The sequence below is a fragment of the Antechinus flavipes genome, chromosome 5 (assembly GCF_016432865.1).
Source record: "Antechinus flavipes isolate AdamAnt ecotype Samford, QLD, Australia chromosome 5, AdamAnt_v2, whole genome shotgun sequence".
NCBI lineage: Eukaryota > Metazoa > Chordata > Mammalia > Dasyuromorphia > Dasyuridae > Antechinus > Antechinus flavipes.
Genome location: NC_067402.1, coordinates 7,614,461 through 7,633,741, shown reverse-complemented (window position 1 = coordinate 7,633,741; position 19,281 = coordinate 7,614,461). Strand labels below are relative to the sequence as shown.

The following is a 19,281-nucleotide window of genomic DNA, read 5'->3' as shown; positions in this document are numbered from 1 at the left end:
CATTATTTTTATATATCACACGGAATTAACAAGGAGCCAGCTTATATTATGAAACGTTTGTAATCGTCCCAAATGATACCTAACTGAAAAGTCATTCATTTCAAGGTGAATTATGACAGAACCTGACTGCTTGGAGCTCTACGGCTGGGTGTTCCTTGAAGGCAGCATTCTTTGGGCACTTTTGCACAGTCCCCATAAACAAATTACCTTTTAATTTGGAAAGCACTAAACAAGTGGAGTGCTGAAGATTGGTCTCCCTGGTCAATTACAATTGTGATGCCAAACCCTCACCATACTTTTTAACCATTAAAAATCTCTAGGAAGGTAAAATTTGTCATTATTAAGCAATTTTTTGAAATGCATTTTTTTAATGCTTGCCTCTAAGTAGATTTTATGCTAGTCTAAGTAGGTTTTAAATCTTGCTTCTGTGGATGAGAACAAGACAATGATCTTGCAAAGTGTTTTTTATTTCTTTTCCTTAGATTGACTTAATTTTATTTTATTTTATTATTATTTTTTTTTTTTTGTTAAAATCCTAATCAGTCATGGTAAACCTGTTATGCTACTAACTTGGATTGTATGGAATGCTGTGGCTATTTTTTCCCATTGACAGCTTGAAAGGACTGTAAAACCATTAGGAAAAAAAAAAAAAGGCTTCTGGCTAGCGGGGACTTTCCAAGCAATCAAGAGTTAGGCTGCTTTCAATTTTCTCTTCCTTTTAATGAGCACCTGCTTCCCTTTGGATAGTGGAGCAGAGTTAGGGCTGTTGGATTTTCTTCTGAATATTTTGATTCTGGCAATCAATTTTACTAATAAATCTTTCACACACACACACACACACACACACACACACACACACATACACAAAACCCCCCAAAAACAAAAACCTGAGTTTAGAAATCATTTTAGACAGTGCTACAACTAATTTATAGATTTTATACATAATTAATATCCATACATAAATGTATGTAAATTTATCCACATATATTCACATATACACATGCATATGAGTAAAGAAACATTTATTTTTACCTAATGGATTTTTTTTTTCAGATAATGGAATGCCACTTTAATATAAGATTGAAAATTATCTCTTTCAAAAAATATATATTTTAAAATGAAATTTTCTATTTTTATTAATGATTTTAAAGTGTCCTACTTTTGGACAGGCATGAAGTACTATTGATGCATCTATTAAGATTATAGATATTTTAAAAAGTAATTGTAATTCTTTCTTTCTTTTTTGTTAAGGAAACCATCTTGTATTCAATCTTTGTAGCCTATATCCTCAATACTTTGTTTTTGTTGTAGCTTTTTGCTGACATTTTTATGCTGTACATTTCCACTATGATTCCAAACTACTATTTTTTTTTTTTTTTGGTCATCCATTATGCCCTAAGTCCAGACTAGGTAAACACCGGTTCTTTTTCTTACAAAATTATTTTAAGGTTTTTAATGAATTCATTGTAAATGACTTTCTACTTTCATGGGAGTCATATGTGCGTGCTCAATTTTTATAACTATTTTTTTTTTTGGTCATATATCTTTGGAGATTTTTTGATGATTTTTCATCAATTCCCTTAAGTGCAATTAACTCCACCATTGCTCAATTTTCTACAAAAGAAATCGGTACCTCGAAAGACATTTCTTGAATTCAAAATCCAGTATCGTACAAATATCATATTCTATCAGTTGTGAAATTTGTACATTCTGAGTAGCAAAGTCCAAGCCAGAGTACCTGAATTTTTTTTTTAATAAATGTCAAGGTGAGCAGTTTTTTTGTTTTTTGTTTTTTTAACTTTTGTTTTCAGCTCTACGAATGCCATTTATCTAGGAGTCCAGAAACCAACTCCAAATGAGTACCTTATGTGCTTTGGAAACTTACTAAGTATACATCTGAATTTCAAATCAGTTTTCTAATTGAAACTGCAATGTGCATACCTAAAGACATCTTTTAATCTCTAGTAGAGTTTCAATGGTGTGTTAAAGGCAAATATTGAAATATAAATAACATAAATTATAATTTACAGCATTGTCTTCTGGAAAACAAAATAAAATAAAAAATATGGCATCTTAGATCTAATTCTAGACTCAGAGTTCCAGGACCTTCCATCTTATACAATTGTATTTTCCACTGGAAAAGTTGATTAGTCAGGAGGCCAAGAGTACTCAGTGTATGGAACTTCCTGACAAGCTGTCCAAAAATCAAATGGGCTCTGTTGACACTGGATTGTTCAGCCAGGGGTGTGATTGACCCCCTGTCAGGAAATTGAGAGACAAGATTCATGGCAATGTTGGATTAGATTATCTCTAAGCCTCTTTCCAATGTTGATATATAAGGGATATGTCATAGTATTACAAGCTGTTAGGAATATATTTCACAGTTTTACTCTATGGGTAAAATGTACAATATATGAATATGACAACAAACCACACATCAAACATTGTTCTGGATTTGTTTGGTTCAATTCTTGCCTTTGGCAAATACTGACTGGTTGTCTCTGGATGATTCCCTAACACTATAAATTACAAATGAGAGACTCTTCACCCCAGGAATTATGAAATTATAGGTGGAATGAAAACCCTCAACAAAAGCAGACAGAAAAAATCATAATTTTTTTTTTATTCAATTGAGCCCAATAAGCTTTTTTCCCCCCTAATACCTTCTACGTGCCAGGCATGATAATAGGTTCTATAAGCTTGACATTTCTTGAGGTGAACAAATCACTCAAATAATTAATAAAGAATTAAAAATGATGCAATATTGAAATGAAAGTAAAATTACAGAAATAAAATATGCAATGAGAAGAAGAACAATCCTTGAAAATTAATGTGGTCTATAAAAATAACAGAGACAGGTGAACTGACAACTAACTATGAGGAGAGTGATCAGTCTAGCCCTCTGCAAACAATCAATTCACAACAGATGTTTGTTAAATGAATAGACCCAACGAGGAATATTCACTCAGGACCCAATATGTTCTAAATACCATCCTAGGCATCATGAGAGATGCCAAGGAGAGGAAGACATGGCCTTTGTCTTCCAGATGTTTACTTATAAAAGGCAGGGTTTCTTAACATGTGTATTTATGAGAGAGAGAGGAAGAGAGAGAGAGAGAGAGAGAGAGAGAGAGAGAGAGAGAGAGAGAGAGAGAGAGAGAGAGAGAGAGAGAGAGATATGAATCCTGTTGGCAATCTAGCAAAGTCTATGAACTTTTCTCAGAATCATATTTTGAAATGCTTAAATCAAAATACATAGAATTATGAAGGAAATAAATTCTATTGAAATACAGTTATCAAAATATTTTAAAAGAAAAATGTTCACAGACTCTAGGTTAAGAACTCTTACCACATAGGGAGAAACAAGACTTTAGGAAACAGAATTATAAATGTTAATTGTTCAATCCCTTCATTTCCCACATTAGGAAACAGAAGCCCAGAGGCTTCTATGCAGCTATGCAACTGACTAAGAGCCAACCTCTGGGGACTTCCCTTTCTTCAGCTATGAAATGGGGAAGTTGGACTGGATGAGAGAATTCTTCTTCTTGGGGCGCCCAATCTATGACCTTTGATCCTAAAGGCTAATGGTCTTGCCCAAGTTGACTTACCGAGGTTCAAGGCCCCCTCTCTCTCTGTCTCTCTGTCTGTCTCTCTCTCTCTGTGTCTCTCTCTCTGTCTCTCTGTCTCTGTCTCTCTCTCTGTCTCTCTCTCTCTCTCTCTCTCTCTCTCTCTCTCTCTCTTTCCCTCTCTCTGTAATATGGCTTGAAATCAGGAAGACATTTTCATGAATTCAAATCTAACCTTAGACACTAGCTCTGTAATTTTGAACAGATCGTTTAACCGTTTGCCTCAGTTTCTTCATCTGTACATAAAATGGAGAAAGAAATGACAAAGAAAACTCTAAATGACATCACAAAAATTTATACATGACTAAAAAAATGACTGACCTCATCAGAGCTGAATCTCTAGAACATGGTAGAATGCCCAGCACACAGTAATCCCTTAACAAATGCTTGCTGGCTGACTGATTGATGTAAAGATCTTGAATAAATCCTCTTGATGGCACCTTAGGTTTAGAATGCATAAGGAAGGACTCATACAACCACCTAACTTTACTGAAATTCCCAAAAGGAACTTACTTGCTTAAGGTCTCACAGACAATAAGCTGCAAAGTCAGTTTTTCTAACTCCAAGACCTCTCTCACTGTACTAAGTAAGGTCACAGAATGAAGACTTCCCATTGAGTACACAAATCCAGAAGTAAAGCTTCCAATGAATACAGATAGCAAATGCAACTTGTCAATGATGTTTGGCTTATAGGCCAATCTATTTCTAGAAAGGTCTTCAAAGTGGTCCCACCCCTTGCCCCCATTTTATGGATAAGACATAAAGATCCTTATCTTCCCCAAGCTCACACAAGTAGCAAAGGTGAGAGGTGGGATATGAAGCCGAGACCTCTATCTGGTAGCAGTGTTCTTTCCACTGTACAGTACTGGACTTCCTGGTGAAATCTCACTTTTTGGAGGGAGGGGGGCGGGAAAGCATAAAATCACCGTGGATTTTAATATAACAATTCCTAAAGTTTCCAGGGGAAACATGGTTGCAGTAGCACACAGTAGGCTCAGTGAGAGGAAAATGAGTAAGGTGAGTCAGGAGTGAGCATCTTTTCAGATTCTTGACAGAGACTTTGGAAAAGTTAGGCGGATGGCAAATTGTAGAGTGCAAATTTATTGCGCTCAGCTCTGGATGTGCGCCATGTCTGACATATTAAAGGGGAGATATATGACCTTCTGTGGAGCCAAATCCTCTCATCATTGAGTCAAGGTATGTTTTTAAAGGACTCCTGTTTCTGCAGCTGCAATGTATCGGACATAATGAGAGTGTTGTGTGTGAGAAAAAAAAAAATTCAAGAGATAAAACAAACACCCCAAGGGGAGGGAAGACAGCAACTTTTCACAGATAAAAATGTCAACTTCTGTAGAATTCTACTCATCAAGAAGTTTCCTAGTCTGGGACTAGGGCTTCTCCCACTGACCCATCTACTTATCATCGTTTAATCTTCCCATTAAAATACTGTTGGTTTGCTTTCTAAAGGATGTTTTCAATTACATCAAGCAATAAAATTCTACAGAAGTTAATAGGATTCCTTCACTTATAAGATAACATTGTTTGAAGTGCTGTTGTTTTGATAGGAATCCAAAAATTTTAAGAAATCCTTAGCCCCAGAATGGAGAAGAATTAGGTTTCTGACCAATAGGCTTGGGAGAACAAATCATTTTATCCTGCACCATATGAAGAGAGTTCAGGAAAACCTGGGTTCACATTTGCCTCTTACACTCATTACTTTTGTGAGCATGTCACTTACTGTCTGTTTTCCTGTCTCCTCAACTATAAAATAGTGACAATTTTCTCAGAATTGTTGTAAAAATCAAATGAGATCATATTTATAAAATGTTTAGCCCATTGCTGGGAAAATGCTAGGCATTTAATAAGGGGAAGAGGGGAAGAAAATAAGCATTTATGTAGCTTGTTCCTAAACAAATAATATTTGTTTCCTCCTTTCACAGAGAATTAGAGATGTTGACCTGTATTCAGTAAGTGAAGAAGGAAGAATGGCTGATATTTAGGGTTTACAGAGTCGTTTATTTACACTAACTAATCTGAGCCTGGTAACAACCAAGTGAGGAAACTACCACGAGGGTTATTGTACTTGTGACTATTCTCATTGTTGTTGTTCTTATTTTCCAAGTAGGGAAACTGAGGTTCAAAGAAGCTAAGTGACATATTATACACACACACACACACACACACACACACACACACACACAAAACAAATATCAGAGGCAGGATATAAACTTGACTTTCCTGGTTTCAAGGTCATCATGTTACCCATCATTGCTCAGTACTCTGAAAAACAGAAAAGGGGAATAGAAATGCCAGAGCATGATTCTTAAGGGAAGAACCACAAGCTTAATTGGGTGCCATGAATTTCTTTGTGTTTTCTGTGACTCACATGGAACTTACAGTGGTATTTATGACCCATTCATCTGTCCCAGACTGTACCACAGTTCCTTTAGCAGAGAATAACACTGCCCTATGACAAACAAAACAAATAAGAAAGGAAAAGAAAAGGTTTGTGATCTGAGATTTTGGCTATGTCTCTTGAAATCCAGATGTTGAGAAAGTCATTCCATGGACTTGTGGAATGAGAGGGAAAGTAGGATGAGAGGGAAGGGAAAGAATAACAGACTGTCAAGGTCCATTCCAGCTCCATCAGATAACAGGGGATGATGATCCTGTAGAATAGGGAATATTTCCTCCATGGATATTTTCTGGGAGGACACAGTGAAGAATCATACAGAGGGAGAAATGCAGGCACAAACAGTCAGAGATTTAACTAGATGGAGTAACTGAGGTTTGGTCCAAAGCCATCGAAATTAACAACCACACAAACAAACCACCAATTCCTATTTTTGCTCAGCCCCCTCACTGTATCCCCTCCCTAGTAGAGTCAATCTTTCAATAATAAACATATTTTAAAAACATCTTCTAGATCTCTCGGGGGAGGCTTTCTCAACTCAGGCAATGGCCTCGGCACCAAAAAGTATTCTCCAAGTGGATGGAATCATAGATTGATCTAAATGTGAAATAAAGATAATGATAATTGAGAAGAATAGTATGATATTCTATGGTCTTCGTAAAATAATCCACTTTCTTTCTTTTTTTCTTTCTTTAGCATAAATTCTCTGAGTAACTAGGGTAGGGGCTTTCTGTCTTCATGTATGTGAGAGAGTGTGTGTGTGTGTGTGTGTGTGTGTGTGTGTGTGTGTGCTAGATAAGAGTATGGATGTGGTGGACCTCTCTGATGCTCTGGTAAATCAGTATATCCTTCCTCAAAATATATATTTTTAAGTGCATAAAATGAAATAAATGAGATTAGAAAAGAAACAAAAAATCTTAGATAGTTATTATTATTATTTTTTAATTTAGGAACTTTTCATTCATTTCCCTCAATCCCTACCCCTTGAAATCCATTAAACAAAAATGTATAAAAGTTGTAGCAAGTTTTTTCTTGGTCCTAAATTCTAAGTGAAAAACCTAATTAGTGCCTGAGAAGCCTACCCTGCTGAGTTACTTGCCAACTATTCTACATATTGCTTGAATACAAGAGTTATCCAATGACAATCTTCTTCCTTTTCCTTTAGAAAGTGAAGCCCTTTAGGGCAGGGACCTTGATTTTGCCTTTCTTTATATCTTTGTGACTTCGTCCATACAAGGATTACTGAATAAGATTGCTCCAAAAGTACCAAACCATTAAAGTAACTCTTGGTTGTAAATAAAATGAAATTTTAAGACTGCCCTAATTTTGTCACCTTAGGAAATAATATGAATTTCAAGAACATCTTTATTTAACCCCCAAAATGGACAGGAATCCACTTAAATTCAATGTTCAATCATTGCCTAGTTGCAGCAGTTTCTGAAGGTAAAAATCAATAAATGTAGATATTAATGCTAATGGTACATGAAAATGGTTTCCCAAAATCTTTCCTTACAATTTATCCAAAGAAAATACTTTTCCAAAAACTTTTGCTAGAACTTTCATCTTCCCCCAGGTATTTCATTCCCACATGGTCTTTTTCAAGTCAAAGGTTTCCCCCCAAGTTAAGACTTCTCACATGGAAGTTAAATTTATTTCTTGACTCTAGAATAGAATTTTCAGACTTTGTTTCCTGGATTTCTTTGATTACAATACGGTGAAGTCCATGAATTCTTTCTTAAAATAATAATTTTAAAATGCATTTTTTCATATAAAATAATCAAATATATGTATAAGTTAAAGTATATAGGATTATAAAAGAAAATATTATATTAAATATATTTCCACATATTGACATATATGTACATACACATATATGTGTGTACAGTATTTATTCATCCATACATTCACTTATATATTTATCATCTCATTATTAATCCATTTATTCATTTGTTTTAGAACTATTTATTCATTCATTCTGACTAAAAAAAAAAAAAAAAAGAACATTGTTAAAATTAAGAGCTTTTCTAAAACCAGAATGTACTAACTTGAATATTAGTTTTTCCTGCATCTTTAGTTGTATTTAAATAGTGATTGGACATTTAATGACCAAAGATTTTGTGGACATTTAATGACTAAGGATTTTAATGACTAAATGATTTAGGCTTCAGGCACGATCTGGAGCGCAGGTTTTATAAGATCACTTCCAGTTCTTAAGCTTCAAGATTCTTTCATTATGCTAGCCAAGAGCCCACCCTTCAGGAGGCAGTAAAATCTGTAGTGTGCTTCAGAGGAAAGCGTTCTTGCTATGGATCCCAAGGACATGGTACAGATTCTGCCTCTGGGGATTATAGCCTTGTAATCTTGGAAGGTAACTGTACCTACTACCCTGAACCTCAGTTCCAGCAACCCTACAGTTAAATACATTGGTCAGATAACCATTTCATCTTCAGATGCCCTGTGCTTGCCTGACCAATTGTATGCAGTGAAAGATAAATGAAACAAACTCTAATTAGGTTCCTAATTAGGAAAAGAAAGTTTGGAAAAGCCAATTCACATCCTGTCAAAAAAATTTTTCATTGAAGATTTATCCATGTGATTCTGCAACAGGTAAAGAAGAGAACTAGTATTAATTATATGTCATTATTCAAATTATATGCATCCAGAGTCATTGGTAGTGACCTTAACTTTTGTCTTGCTGCCAGACTATGATTTGGAAGAGGGAGGTTGGTGACTTCTAGCAACTCTCCCTCACTTAAAGCCAGTTTATGTTCTAGTTAAAAGATGTCACTCATACTAGTGACACTCTCAAAGTTTCTCTGAAAATCTCTGGAATTGATTGTGATTTATGGGAGACAGTCACACAGGACAACCCAGCATGGCACAGACCAGGCACCATATTCTGTGAGAAAAGCAGAATTGCAATAGTTCCAAAGAAATGGAAGATGTGCAAGTTTAGAGACACTGCAATTGTTCATATGGACCTTTTGTGCCCCATCTGTGAGAGAGACTTTGGAGTTTGTATTGGTCTGATCAGCCACAGTTGAGCCCAACACAATGATATCGTGTTGGTCCCCTTCAGTTAAGAAGGAAAACAACAATAACCATTGGCAGGTTCCTGGCTTGGGGTGTTTGTTTTGTTGTTGTTGTTCATTCAAACATCTTCTAATGTTTACATTTAAGGGGGGGAATGGGGGAAGTGGCTGAGAATAATCTTTGGAAGACCTGGATTTGAGCTCTGATTACACCCTTTATTATCTGTATTCTCTTAATACTTCTGTGTTTCTTCATTCCTAAAATCGGGATAATAATAATAAATTTTTATTTATAGGGCATTTTAAAGTCTGCCAAAGCACTTTATAAATAGTATATATTTGTATCCTCAGGACAATCCTGAGGTATAAGAGCTATTATCCCCAATTTAAAATGAGGAAACTGAGGCAGCCAGCAAATAAGTGACCAGAGACTCCTATTTGTCTGAGGCTGGCTTTGTACTCAGCTTTTCCTGAGTTCAAGTCTGGGGCTTCATCTGCTGTGTTCCCTCAGGGCCGATCTCTTCTGGTACTTGCTAACTTACGGAATTGTAAAGATCAAATCAGATAATGTGTGTGAAGTGATGATGTATTATTCGATTCAGCAGGCAGTAAGAAAGTCCCTACTTCTAGGGATGGCAAGACAAAATCTCCTATCTACAAAGGTGTCACCTTCTGCTGTCAATCCAAAAGTCCTTTACACATGAAAATGTTTCTGATTACAAGATCACAAAGCAGGGGCAAAATAACACATTTTTCAACTTTAAAAACCTTCTAATTAATGAATCATGAAAATGAACTTAATTCCCATTGATGCCTTGACTTCTCTACAAAAATACCTAAAGCACTGAGGTTCTGTGAACATTCCTTCTGTGTTCAGAAGAAGCTCACTGGTGCCCCCAGGAGTTAAAAAAAACATTTCGATATGACCTCAGCCCTTACCTGTTAACTCTCACACTGAGGGCCCTTCCTTTGGACCGCTGCCCCATCCCACCACAAAGACTAAATGTGGCCACTGCTGAGAGATGCTTCTTAACTGATGTCTACCCTTACACTTAGGGGAAGAATCCAGTTCTAATTTAGCATGACCCAGTCCATTAATGGCTTCATTCATCTAACCAACACCTTGGGTTCTCCCCTGACACAATTGGGGAGGCAGTATAAACTCCTAAGCAGAAGGGTAATGGGCTCCATATGGTTTACCTGACTCACCAGGCACATAATTGGGTTCTTTGCCTTTGGAACTGATTCTAGGCAGTCTTAGAGTTTAAGCACATTACCATATCCCAAGCTAGAGGTCACACTTGATGTAGTATTTCAAGCCCGAATTAGAACCCTTTGCCACTAATATAGCCAGGCCATTGGATTGACCGCAATTCAAGATCAATTGTTTCCTGACTGCCGTTTCTATCCCAGAGGCATGGCCTCAGACAGGAACAATAATTCAGGTCATTCATAATTAGTGATTATAATCCATAGTGTAATGATTGATGACTATTTTTGCCATAAGATTTTTCCATAATGAATCCAATAGTGTCTCTCTCTGGTGGAAGGAAGGGACAGAGGGAGAAAGAAAGGGAAGGAAGAAAGGTGGAAGGGAGGGAAGAAAGGAGAGAGAGAAAAAGGAAGGGAAGGAGGGAGTTAGGAAAAAAGGAAGAAAGAGAGGGAAGGAAGGAGGGAGGGAGAAAGAAAACAGAAGAAGGAAAGGAAAGAAACAGGGAAGGAAAGGAAAAAAGGATGAAAGAAAGGGAAGGAACAATAGGGGGGAGATAAGGAAGGGAAGGAAGCAAGGAAGAAAAAAAAAGAAAAATATTAGGGACTTAATATGTGCAGAGCACTTTGCTTAGTCCTGAAGATAAAAAGAAAAGTAAGACAACCTCCCCTTAAGGAAATAAGATGAGAAACAATTCATTTAGCGAGCCTGAGTTGCAGAGCAGACAGAAAGGCCTGAGGGTACAACACAGACAAATCAGGTGATAATACATCTTCTTTAGTATCACTTTCATTGATAAAACCATATCTGTTTCCAATGTTTGCCCATTAGATGGGGCCAAGGACTGTGGGGGAGAGGAATTTCTGTTCCTATTGTTCTTTTCATCAGCTCTGACTTCTGAGGAGGTGGAAGCTGCAGACCCCACCCCCAGTCAGTTGCTAGATCACATCTTCATTGAGATTTCTTCCCTGAATAATTGGGGGCTGGGATGGAGAGGAGATAAATTGATAAGCTAGAATCTGGGCCAAAGTGAGTGGAGTACCACTGCTCTAGAGATTCAGTAAAATTCCTTTAAAATCATAATTATTGCAATTAGGCTCAGGTCGCAGGTTCAGTTGGTAAGAATTTCAGGCGCTGGGCAGGCCATCAAGAACTAGAAACTCGAGGGTACAGGGCAGTGAAGGCGAGCATTCAGTTTCCCTCAGATTGCACCATACATGGATGACAGGCCCTGATTTCATAGTGTACTTCAGAATGTTGTTAAATTTGGGATCAGTTCAATGGTTCATGAGCAGAACTTCCTCTAGTACATATTGAACCCTGTTTCTCATTCTGTTTAATTTATGCCCATGTCTTTTCGTGATTTTCCTAAAGGGTCTCTAACTAAGGGCTTAGAAGTCTTCTTAGTCTATATCTGCCTCCTCAAATAGCCTGTTTTTTCCCTTAACTATGCATCCTCCAGGAGAATATAAGGTCTCTGAGATCAAGCTCCCTTTTCTTATCTTATTATGTTCCTGGTGCCTAACAAAGTGCTCTCATAGGATCACAGATTTAGAATAAGAAGAAACTAGAGAGATCACACTGTCCAAATTCTCCAGTTACATTTGAGGAAACCGAGGCAATGAGAAGTTAGCTGACTGGCTCATTATTAGGCAACTAGGAAAAAGCAAAACAGGGATTTGAATCTATGGCCTCTGCCTCAAATCAGGTCCTCTCTCTTCTACTATACCGTAACCCTGTGTTTCTCCCCCACCCACCCACCCCAACTCTTTCTCTGGAAGATAGTGTTTTGTTGCCTTTCATGAAAAGGCTTTAGTGCATTACTTCTGGAATTCAAACATGCCACGCTTCTGTTTAAATGACAATTTTGATTTCAGGCTGCTTTAAAATAAATTCTTTTTGAAGTAAAACATGTGGCTGGGGTCTTCTGGCCCCTGCTGCCATGTCTTTATAGCTTAGGATATAATTATTTTCTGTCAAAAACAGGTTGTTTCCGGTTTCTTTTGGCCTCCTATATTTCTATCATGCTAAATTCTTTTTTCCCTTAATTTGCCTCCATGCTCTTCTCCTCTGCTATTTTATCTTTTGAATGATTTCCAAAGGCAGTATAACATTGTGAGAAAGACACAGGATTTGGAATCACAGAACCTGCATTTTAGTACTTCTCAGCTTCTTTCTACCCATGTGACTTTGGGTGAGTCACTTGAGCTCAATCATTGTCAATTTCTTCATCTGTTAAATGAAGGTTTTGCACTACTGGCCTCTAAGATTCCTTCTAACTCTAAATCTATGATCTTATTTTTGGGAGGAGCAGGCAGACTGTTTGCTTGTTGCTAATAATAGCTGACATTTATATGGGGAGATTTCAAAGCACTTTACATGTACTGTCTCACTGACAGGTAGGAATGGGTCGGGGACCTAAGTCCTGGTGGCCCACTTCACAGCCCTGGGAACAATAAAACCAAGTCAGCCACAAATGCTTTATAAAGTCTCTAAAAATGACTTTATTGTAATAAATGAGGTAGTTGGTCTTAACTTCCAATTATGTTTAACATGCTGCCATATAGCATTTTGTTCTTGCTGTAAACCAAAGTATTTGACATCAAAGGTTCCTGGTTTTTCCTTCCTCTCTTGGAATTTTATAAATTACAGCATGTAACCAGCTATATATTGGAGGGAGCAAAAGACATTCTCCAACCACCAAGGGCTCTTCAGTGAGTCCAGATTTACAGGGAAACGAAATGAAATAGGCACTTTCAGAATAAAACTAGCAGCAGATTGATGAAGTGTAAAAAATTGAAAGATAAAAGAATAACCTACCTTTTGCCAACATCATCTCCCTGAGTTCTTTTCAGGGACTTCTGTCTTGGAGAGCTAGGAACCTAAAGCTAAAAATTGTACACGGCTGCTTTATCTACATAGTGCCAAGGTCCAGTTTCATCCCAGGCCAAGTTTTGTGGGAGATTTATGAATTTGTGCAGATTTCACAACCATTAAAAAAAAAAAAAGCATAGGTCAGGTTTAAGCAGCGGGAGAAAAAAATTTTCCACTTTTCTTCAATGTAGACAGAATGTATATGTGATCTTTTATATGTAACTGAATCTTTTCAGACTGGAAACATCTAAGAGAAATACTCTGCCAGAGGGGCCCAGAGTGACTCCTGAAAACAAGGAATAAATACATAAATATCTGTTGATTGAGGAGCCTGGTGGCAACTGTAAAAAAAAAAAAAAACGAAAAGCTTCCATTATTTTCTATGAAGCCTTTCTCTGTAATGATGGCATGTGGATTAAATTCAAATGACTGTGAAAGGAGGTTCGTAAATTGTGCCCTGGGTGAGACAGCTCACTAGGTCAAAAAGATGACTTATAAGGTTTCTTCTAGCTGAACCTGCCCATGATGTATGAGGGTCTCTGGGACTCAAACTTGAAAACAGGTGATCAGAAAGAGCAAACTAATTTGGAGGCTTTAAACATTCAGAGACAGTGCTAAGAAGAACAGCACCAAAGTGCCCAAAGAAATGACTCAAGCCTAGTGTGTTTAAAATTGTTGGAATCATGAAGCAGTAATCCTAGAATGCTATTATTATTATTTTACAAAAAGTCATCTCACCTGCTTCACCATTTCTATTGTAAGCTTCTGTTTTGTTTTTCTTTGAATTTATTTTTCAGTTTACCTTTGATGGATTTGTATTTTCAAATATTCTATTTTGCCTTTTGGAAATGAGGAGTAAATGATATACATTTTGTGCCCAGAACAATGAGTGTTTTTTGCTGAAGAAATACAAGAAACATTGAGTGAATTCATTAAAACCTAACTCCATTTTTTCCCAGAAACTCTAAATCTAAATGCAGGATAACTAATTCTGAGAATTAGGAAAGGCTAACTGTTTAAATAGCTTGTTTTTTTTTTCTTTTTTCCCTCCAGAAGTAATATGCTAATATGTATATTCAGATTTCATTCACATATGGGTCATTTGTTAATCTCTTTCCTTTTTCTTTTTAAAAAATTGAGATTAAATATTAACCAGGTGGGAGCACAGGAGCTCTGTATTTTGTCTATAAACTGGGGAGGAAGCAGGGGCAATAGAAACTTGGGGAAAAGCAATGCCCAAACATCACATTTTCTGTGAATATTGTGTTCATTGTTGTGGCTGAGTGACTGTTTTTTAGCTGCGAGAAATATATTTTTCTATAAATCACATTTTGACCATTGAGATGATGACTGGTTTTGATTTTTTAAAATTCTTTTGTTTAGTAAAAAAAAGACAAGGAAAGAAATGTGATTCTTTGGAGAGTTCTAGAAGAAAACAGCTTGTTTCTCCTCTCTGAAACACTCAGATTTCAATTTAGTTATATTAGCATGTAAAATATATATATACATTCATATAATCGCACACACAGAGACATATATGTGCATATACGTGGAGGGAGAAAGAGAGAAAGGGAGAGAGGAAGGGGGGAGGGAGAGAGGGAGAGAGGAATTTTCTCCCTATATTTCAAAACAAGTAGAACATTATTTCAGGTAAATTAATTGACTTCCTCTTCTTGAATAAACTAGAAATGTATTTAAAATTTATACCTATATTGATACTCTTAAAAGTTATAATAATGTTACCTGGTAGATGCTTAATTTTTTTTCTTGGAAATATATATGTACACATGTACATGCTATCTATACACAAATACACATGTATAATCACAGGCACATATTATGGAGGGAGATAACATATATATGCATCTATGTGTTGTATATATATTTAGAATATAGAGGTGTACATATCTACTTATACATATGTTTCAAAGGGAAATTAATAAATCAAAAAATTCGAATTATAACTGTCTCTGTGTCTTTTAAAAATGGATATAATAATGTCAACTTATTATGAATTTTAAATGTTCAGATTTTCCTTGAATTTTGACATTATAAAAGGCTGACATTTAAAAAAAAATAAGTTAAAAATACTCATGAGGATTTTTTTTAAGATTTGTTCAAGGAGAGGAGAATTTATCTCTAATGCTCTTGAAATTTTAAAATATAGGAGGGAGGGGATCATCACACTTTCTTTGAGTCGCTCTGTGATTCAATTTTAGTCTTTTTTTTTTTTTTTAATTGGTTGGAGCTTCGATCTGTTGGGTTATGGTGGTGCTGAATATGTGGAGTGTGAGACTGTAAACTTTGGCTACTTTAAAGAGCAATCTCTCCCACGTTCAAGATCGCTGGGATTCATTTTCTAAAGAAGCTTAGAGGTTTGAAATTGTCACCTAAATAAAACATCGAATGATATACCAGGTGATGCTTTTGGAGCATTTAATAAGTAAGTAAATAAATAAAGTTGTTTTTATGTGATCTTTTTATTTTATTTTATTTTTTATTTTATTTTTTTATTTTTGGCAGGGGATTAAGACACAAAAGAAATTGAAGACAATAAAAAACTCCAATAGCTTCAACTCTGCCATAGCCTTCTTTCCCCTAGCTTATGGGCTACTTTTCTTTTTAGCAGGAAATGCCAGCTTTATCGCTATCCTACAAATGAGGAAACTGAGGATCAGAGATTTTATTTTTTTTTAAACAGTTGATATTCACAGAGAACTTACAATACCCATGCCCATTTTTGTACCTGAATTCTTAGTGTGACTTTGCAGAACACTCATAATATGGGAGGGGAAAAAAAAAAGCATCTTTCTATCATTTCAAAATCAATATAACTAATCGAGAGAGAGCTTCACAAAACCATGTCACTGAAAGGGATATGTTAGCCACGCGAGTGGAACTTTTCTGTTTTTCTTTCTGTAGCTGGTGGAGAAAGGGGAAATAAAACGTAGGTTGATGTTTTTCCCGTCTCTCCCCTATTAAAAAAAATATATATATATACTCACAAATTTTATGGAACGATTTCTCCGAATGGGAAAATTAGGAGATAACCAAAAATGTAAAGGTTTTCCTTCTAATATAATCATTTTTTAAAAGTGACATTAAAAAAATCAAACCATATTCCTATTTATGTGTGTGTAGATGGATGCATATATTTGCATTTATTATTTTCTCTAGGCAACAATGAAATTAATTTCAAGTTCAGTTTCCTGTAACATGTGGAAAAGGAGCTCTGTGCATTTCTCCGGTAAGAGTTCGCTCTCTTTCATACAAGGCGAAATCATCTGTGGACACGGGGCTACGAATATCCCTCCGCCCCCTTCCTTCACGCCTTTAAGCTGCAGGCTGGGTGACACTCTGGCTCCTTCCATATTCATTCTTTCTCTATCTCTCTCTCCCTCTCTCTCTCTCTCTCTCTCTCTCTCTCTCTCTCTCTCTCTCTCTCTCTCTCTCTCTCTCTCTCTCTCTCTCTCTCTCTCTCTTCCCCCCTCCCTCTCCCTCCCTTTCCAACCTCATCGCCAGCCGTTTCTAACTACTGATTGACAGAGGCAGGTTGGTTGGAAATTTCAGGACCCTATGTTCGTCGGTCATTAACATCTGACCCGGGGGACCGCAGACAAGCCAGCTCAGCCCTGGGCTAGTCGAGGGGAGACATTTGGAGAGCAGGCATCTCTTGGTGCTAGTTGGCCAGGTTGACCTGAAACCCAATTGTTTCAGGCCGATCTCAAACTTTGCAGAACCCTAACTGTTTGCTTTCAACCCTGGGGCGCACAAACCTGGCTCTTTTTACTCCCAGTGCCCAAACCTCAACGCTGCTCTGGATTGGTGCGAATCCCATTCAGTGTCCCTGGGGTGGAAGAGTCCCAGCGGCAAGGTCCCGATTCCCCAGTGGTCCTGGTGCAGTGCAGGAGTTGGGGGGAGGGCGCCCCACTTTCTCTTGATCACGTCCTCAATTCCTTCCCCCCCCCCCTTATCCGCAGTCTTTGCCCACAGCCGAGCTAGGGGCTAACCAAGCCCAGGATCCTGGTGAGCTCGCTTTCCTTTGTACTTTAAGGTTTAATATCAGAGCCCATATTGAAACCATAAACACAAGAAGAAATCAGACAAATATTCCTCCTCGATGGTAACCGAACCCCCCCCCTCTATTTTCCCCGTACCCTGGGCCCAACCCTCGGCCCCCAAGCCCCTCCGAAGGGAGTGACAGGATCCCTCTACCTTTATCAGACTTTGGGGAGAGTGGAGGGCCCCAAGACGAGGAAAGGTGCCCCTCAGATCAGAGTTAGGGCCCATCTGCCTTACCGTCAGTCTCTGGCAGTCTACAGCTCCCTGTTCTCACCAACACTGCCCCAAAAAGCAGGGCAGGCAGGCAGCTGGTGGACAAAAGTTTTCGTTTTTTTTTTTTTTTTTTTTTTTTTTAAACCAAAGTCTGCAAAACTAATTTCCCTCAGAATAGGGCTCAATTTCCGTTTAAGAAAACAGCTCTCACAAATCGCAAAATTCCTGGTTCACCCCCCCCCCCCCCAGCCCAAGGATAACAATTTTATCTTTCACATGGCTCCGAGGGTGTGTGGCCATCCACAGTCCACAAATTGTCCCAGGGCTTAAAAGGCATAAGTGGGCATAAACGGGAGTGAGAAAACAGAGGAATGAGCTAAGTTAGGTTTCAGTAAAGTTTGGGGAACCTCCTGAGTGGATGCTTAACAGTATCCCTAACAAAAGCCACATGTCCTCGCTATTTTGATGTTCTCTTTTTCCTTCTGAAAGTTTTTGGGTCCATCACTATTCGGGAGCGACCCTTGAGACAACGAAAATACTGAGGCCCTCAAGTTGTTTGCCGAGACTGCCATCAGTCTCAACCTTTGGGAAAGAGCCCGATTAGGGAAGGGCATTTATAGCTCGGACTCGGACCTGACTGGCTTGTGCAGACCCTTCTCACCAGTCTGTGACCTTTATGAATCCACTGCTCTATCCTGGCCCTTAAAGGAGAGCTTAGTACCCAGCAGTGGTGGTGGTAGAGCAGAGAGAGGTCTGGGCTGTGTGATGTCCCCATTCCTCCCCCACTCCACAACTCTGTGGGAAGAAAATCCCATGTCATCCCCCTCAAGGCAAAGTTTCCGAGAAGGGAAGCATCCGATGGGCTCTGAATGTGTAGAAACTTGGGAAAACGGGAAAAAAAATCGGTATTGTAGGAACCTCCGCATCCTCAGCTCCTGAGAAGGCCAGTCCCTAGGATGAAGGCACTGGGGAGCGCAGGGAGCGGAACCTGGGGCTTCTCTATACGCCCAACTTGAGTTTGGGGATTCGAATTTTCTCCTTCATAGGGTCGGGGGGGATAAGGGGCGAGAAGCCTTCGCTCCTGAGCCACTGAGCGGAATCTGGGGGATCCTATAAACACGCCCCCGCAGGGAGTGCCGGCTGCTCTCGGGCTCTTCTCGAGGACGGCTAAATCTCCCCCCGTTAAGGCAGAGGGATCTAGCGAGGCAGGCAGACAAAGGGATGTTTGTCCGAGGCCGGTGTGGGAGTAGCCACCTGGGACCGCAGGTGAGGCTGGCGGGGGTTGCCTGGCCCCGCCCACGGCTTGCTTCCTCCCACTCCCACTCGCAGATTCATCCTTTCCCCCTCAGGAGACAGGAGCCCATATCCGCCGGCAGACGTCTAGCGGAGCCGGCTCACTCGGCTGGGCGCCTCCTCTGTTCCCCACCGAGCGCCCAGTCCCCAGGCCCCAGAACGAGGAGCGGCCGGCTGGGCGCCCGCGGCCTCTGCGGCCCGGAGCATCCCCCTCTTTCTGACTCCGCCTGCAGACCGGGGCACTGGCTGGCTTTCAGCGCGGGCCCTAGCCCCTCGCACAGCTTCTCCCAGCTGCGCCCGTTCGCAGATGTGCTCGAATGGCAACGGTTTCTAAACAAAGTAACAAATAAGCCAAGCAAAGTTTCCCCGGAAAGAACAGGGCTGAACTTTGGACTAGTTTTCCGTGGGGCTCGGGAGCGCAGGACTGGGGAGAGGAGGGGGAGGCAGTGGTGGTGGCGGGACGCAGAGGGAACGTGCTCCTGTGTCTGTGTCCGCGTGAGTGTGGGTGTATGCACATATGTGTCTGTGGGAGCATATGTGAGTGTGTGTGTATGTAGG

At 38.9% G+C, this 19,281-nt stretch overlaps 1 long non-coding RNA gene across 2 annotated transcripts in view; it reads right to left on the bottom strand.

The window, feature by feature from the left end:
* The window catches only part of LOC127564105 (uncharacterized), a 32,892-nt gene extending 14,164 nt beyond the window's left edge, over positions 1-18,728 (bottom strand). The window contains exon 1 of one of the 2 annotated variants that reach the window (XR_007954191.1): positions 17,455-18,728. This is a non-coding gene — a long non-coding RNA (uncharacterized LOC127564105). The remainder of the gene's footprint in view (positions 1-17,454) is intronic. The other variant, XR_007954192.1, reaches the window with a different exon arrangement.
* Between the last annotated feature and the right edge of the window lie 553 nt (positions 18,729-19,281).